The sequence below is a fragment of the Hipposideros armiger genome, unplaced genomic scaffold (genome assembly GCF_001890085.2).
Source record: "Hipposideros armiger isolate ML-2016 unplaced genomic scaffold, ASM189008v1 scaffold_223, whole genome shotgun sequence".
Taxonomy (NCBI): Eukaryota; Metazoa; Chordata; class Mammalia; order Chiroptera; family Hipposideridae; genus Hipposideros; species Hipposideros armiger.
The window spans coordinates 768,178-773,626 of record NW_017731573.1 but is presented as its reverse complement, the minus strand read 5'-3'; positions in this window follow the sequence as shown (position 1 = coordinate 773,626).

The window sequence follows — 5,449 nt, the reverse complement described above, 5'->3', positions numbered from 1 at the left end:
CAGAGAGAACCTGGGCCTCTTGCTTTTAATGCCCTGAGCCCCTGATTGTTGACTCTGCTCTAAAATCAGCCTCAATCTGCACCCCTCCCCCCCCCAGCCCCCACCACGCCTGCCTTTTCTTTTGCTATTTGATTGCCTTTCCCAAGGGTATGCAGAAAATAGAAGAAACTCTTGATAACTAGATGCTTTTCCCTTTAGGCCAGTAGTTGTCACATAAAAAGAAAAAAAAAAAGCTATCCAGCTTCTTTGAAAAGCCAAGGAAATCTTAGAACCCCCAAGATAAATGCATATATGTACATAAAGGAAATTTGCATATCCTGGGGGCAGAGAGGCATTCAGGAGCCCTTAAAGACCCCACTACACAGGGACTCAGGTCAAGAACTTCTGCCTAGGTCTGATGGAATGTGGAGCAGGTTGTTCACCTGCAGACAGGTGGTTCCTCCCCGCCTGGGGTATCTGTGCAAGCTGCTGCCTGATACAGAACGTTCTGAGAGCAATGGAAGGATAAGTAGAGCAAGGCAAGTGCAGGGCTTCTGTCATTTTATCTCAGGGAAATGGCACCATCCAGCAAGCCTGACGTTAGCCCAATTAGCATACGGTAATTAGAATCACTGCAAGAATGTGCCTGCTCATTTTCTTTTGTGGGCATCATGGAGGTAACGGAGTTGCAGCCAGGGCTGTGAGAGACAGCAGATAAAGCTGTCTGTTTGCCCCCCTTATCCAGATGATGCAGGGAGAAGGGAGAGACCAGCTTCTGTGAAGACAGAATAAGAAAAAAGATGGAGCTGGAGGGGCGCAAAGGCAAGAAGCAAATCTCGGCAGGAGAGGGCTGTGCCCAGCACGCAGGGGCTCTGATTCGCTCTCATCAGGCGGCTCACTTTGCTACCTCATCTGTCATCTAAGTGGAACAACAAACAATCTTAACCCTCTGTCCTTGGTGCAATAGTGTCGTCTCCAAGAGGACAAAGCCACGGGGTCAAGTAGTGTGTGGGAGGGGACCAGAGGTGGGTGGACAGTGGAGGTGGGTCTTTGGGCACCTCCATTCTGGAAAGGCCTCTAAGCTTTAAGGTGTCCCTCCTTACCCAGAACAAAAGCAAACCCAGTTTAAAAAAAAGTTTACCCAGAAGTGAACACAGGGTCTAAGTGACACTGCAATGAGCATGGGCAGCTGAGTGCACGTGTACATGTGTGAAGGCTGAAGGTGAGATTTCAGACACCAACACATATCAGGAGAAATGGGATTACAACACCTAACGGTATAAGACATGTGGCCTAGATTGCCGGTACCCAAATTGCATGACCCAGACTGGATCCTACATGTGCTCTTCCTTCTATTCCCTTTGGAAAATCTTGTATCCAGGGCTTGTTAAGCTGCCATCCAGGTGAGGCTCTTGTGAGGCTCACCTTGACTGCCCTTTTCCCATTCCCTTCCTGCCATCCTCTGTAATCACCAGCCGCCCTCAGTGGGCTGGCAGCACTCCAGGATCCAGGCCTCATCTTCTCAGCTCAGCCTTCATAGCTTATGTGCTCTGCTTCCATTGCCTACCCGGTGGCTTAGCATGTTTGATAAACCACTGTGCCAACAGCTGCTAAAGAATTAGCTACAGCTGTGGTGCTTCTAACGTGTGTATAAGAGAAGACTTAATGCCTTAACCCCCAAACACAGGGCCTTGTACGAGTGTCTCTGCTAAAACAAAATGAAATAAAACCCTTGGGTAGCTCCTATTGATTTGTGTGTGATACATTTCAATTTTCTTAACAGGACATTCGGGACTCCATGTGACAAGCACCGGAGGCCTACATTTCCCAGCATATCCCTTCTGTGATCTCTCATGCGTCTCACACTCCAGCTACTGAGGATTCGTTGCTGCTCTGCACATTCTCCCCATTGCATCTTTCCTCTTTTGTGTCTCCTGATTGAAAGGCCCTTCTTCTCCTTCTCTGGCTGCTGAAATTCTACTTTTCCTTATAGGCTCTCCTCAGACAGTGCCTCCTCCATGGCCTCTGGACATCCCACTCACCCATCGTCCCACGTGTCAGTGTTGTTTTTCTTTTCTCACTTTTGTTGGTCTCATTCTTATAATGCCTCCTTTATTCATCCATTCATCTGCCCATCCATTCATCCGTCCATCTGCCCATCCATACCTCCCTCTATTTATTCATCCATTCACCCATGCACACATCCACTTGTGCACTCATCCAAACATCCATCCATCCATCCATCCACCCATCCATTTGTCCAGTGGTTTAGAAAATAAATGCCATGTGCTAAGCTGGGTTCTGGGGATAAGCAGAAAACCAGACACAGCTCCTGTGTCCATACAGAACTTATAGTTTAGTGGGGATGGGGGAAAGGAAAACAAAAGTAATCAGATGATCATGCAAAGAGTTACAACTTAAAATTGAAGATACAGATACAATTAAACTATGCCTTTGACTCAAAGAGTTCAAAGTCTGATGGGAGAAACAGACACATAGATAATTATCTTTAAGACAATATTCTTAGAGCCATCAGATAAAGTATGGATAAAATGTCATGGAATCACAGAGGAGGAAATGATTACTTCTGCTTGGAGATCCAAGAACATCACATCAAAGAGAAAATCTGTGAACTTGATTTAACAGCAAGAGTGGCAGATCTCCAGGTGGGCAGGGTAGGAAAGGATCAGGGCGTTCCATGCAGAAGAACCAAAAAGGCCAATGTGTTTGCGGAGCAAGCCAGAGGTGTGCTGTGGCTGGGGAGTGGGGGCTCAAAGGCCTTTCTTTCAGACTGACCATCAGCCAGCATCTATCCTGTAGTCCATGTGCTGGTTTGTCCTGACATCTGTCTGTGCTGACTGCCTCAGCTAACCCCATCATGGGTGGGGGGGAGGCCCTCTCTGGCCAGGGGCACACTCTCCAGGCTGAGCTGTGATTCTGGAGGCTTCCTGGGTCCTTGCCATACACAGGAGGCAGTGAATATCGGTGCCCGCAGTGCTGTCACCACGCACAGCGTTGTGATGTCCTTCTCATGTAGCCACGTAGTCGTGGGCAAATGAAACCGCTTTTCATGGGCATGGACCGTCGGTTGGCTGCTTTACTCCACTGTCTTTTTTTGGGACAAGGAAACTGTTCCTATGACCTAGAAAGGGAGACCAAGGAAACTGGCTGGATTCTGGTCAGTGTGCCTCCAAACCCTGAGCCAGGTGTTGGAGTCCTGCAGTTTTGGGGTCCCATCAGAAAATGGGCTGCTCCCACCACAAGTGGCCCATTTTTGACAGAAGATGGAGCAGAATGCTTTATAAGTCAATGTGAGTGATTTTCAGACCAAATAATTCTCTCTTCTAGGAAATGCACAATTATTTAGAAATTCTTTCATAGTACGAGGGGCCTGTGCTGGAATAGGGAAGAGTAATGAAGGCCACATTCCCAGCCAGTGTTGATTGAAAAGACCAATGGCTATTTTCTCAACCCAGTGAACGAGCAAGCAGGGAAGCAATCAAATGCTTTGTCCCACAGCTAGGCTAGCTGTGATTGTTTGCTTTTCAAAGTATCTGCTCTAAAATTGGTCCTGAGAAGAAATCTCATCTTGTACCTTCGTCCCTTTTTCCTCTTGAAGGCCGAGAATGGTGCCTTGTAATGACCGAAAGATTACAGTGGCTCAGACCCCGGGCTAAGCTGAGCATTCACATACATTATCTCCTTTAGTCGTCATAGCAGTGCTAGGTGGTAAGGGCTAATGTTATCCCATTAATAGCCATTGGTCTAAGAGGTCACTTTGCTTACAGGGATTAGAGCCAGCTTGCCTGTAGGTTCCAACTTAACTTCTATTCTTTGACAAATACGGAAAGAGGCTGCTTTGTCCCTCGAAGGCATCCCATCAAATAGTTGGACACCAGCATCGCAGGCCTGCCCAATTCCTCTTAAGTTCATTTTGGTCTTTGTCCTGTTCTCATATTGTTCATATTTGGTTATGTCAGTCCCTTACTTTGGATGTATTTCAGAAGATCCCTGTCCTTAATTGGGTATGATATTTTAAGTGTGTTCAGAGGAATGGGCCCTACAGAGCAACTGCTTCTCCCTTATTCCGGATATCCTGCTCCTATTAATGTAGCCATACTAGCAATTTAGCTGTCCGTCACTAACTTAGCAGGGCCTCACAGAGGCACCGCCACTAGGAGGGAAAAACATGGTTTCTAGGAGCACTCAAACAGGAATATGGCTGGCTGGACTGGTGTCCGCTAGCTACTTTTCTCTCGAATATGTAATCCATTGTGTCCTGATTCTCTTGGGGAAAGTATGTGAACTATGGAATCTGGAAGATCTGAAGAGTGGCTCTACTTTTTACTAAACCCTAAACCTGGGCAAGTTTAAGCCTCAGTTATTTGCTTTGTGTTACATTTGGCCAGTCTGGGGTAAGGATGTTGGTTAAGGTGTATGAGGCCCTGACAAATGACAGGTTTGCAGCGTAGGTATTTGACAAAGCATGGGTGTTATTGATTCTTTCCTTGCTTCGGAATAGTGGTGAAATATCTGACCGTTGATTGAAGGGTCAAGATGGCTAAGGATGTGGCCCTTGGTGACTTAGTAACTGAGTGGAGTAAAGCCAACCCTCTCTGCAAGATTATTACTCCCTGTGAAGGCAAATACAGTGTGGTAAGGGCAGCTGGGCAATGCATTTTGCCTGGAGGGAGGAGGATAGTAACTTCAGTTTTAGCCAGGAGTGCCAAGCACATAGGTAATGCAAGAGAAGAGTATGTAAATGAGGTAGTGGATGCAAACATGCTTTGTAAACTATAACATGCCAGGCACGCATTCATTGTTATTTTTGCACAGTTCGCTGTCTCTATAATACATGGCCCTATTAGATCAGCATTCAAGAATTTCTTGTAGAAGCCTACCATGTGCTGGAAGCAAGAGAAGCATTTTTCTCAGAAAGAAATGGCTGAAAGTCCATGGTCTTTATTGATTTCCATTTGCAAGCCCTAACTCCTTATCTCTTTTACACTCCTGATATCATGATGTCCATTTGTGGAATATACTAGTCTGGCTAGAATGGATGCCAAGTCCTAAATAACTAGAGAGGGAGTGTTGATTTGTGTTGAAAAGTCAGCTGGGAATCCAAGTCATTGGGCTCAGTCCTCCCTTTTCGTTGCCCTTCGGAGAAAGGACAGCCTTCCTTCTCTGTAAGGGTCCCAAGGATGAATCATTTATGTTATCAAAGTTCTTTGTGATCCTTGGATACTACATAAACACGAAGCATAGGCATTATGAATTATAATTGAAGCAGACGGAGGTTTTAAATTAAATAGCACCATTGTGTTATTTTTCATCAGGATTCAGAGCAGCCGACCTTCCCAGCAGAAGTAACTTAGATAATTTGATTCTCTCACTTAACCAGGACTGATCGCTGCAGGGATAGAAATTAATTTCTTGAAAAACAGCTGCAGGTTTTCCTCCCCACTCGCCT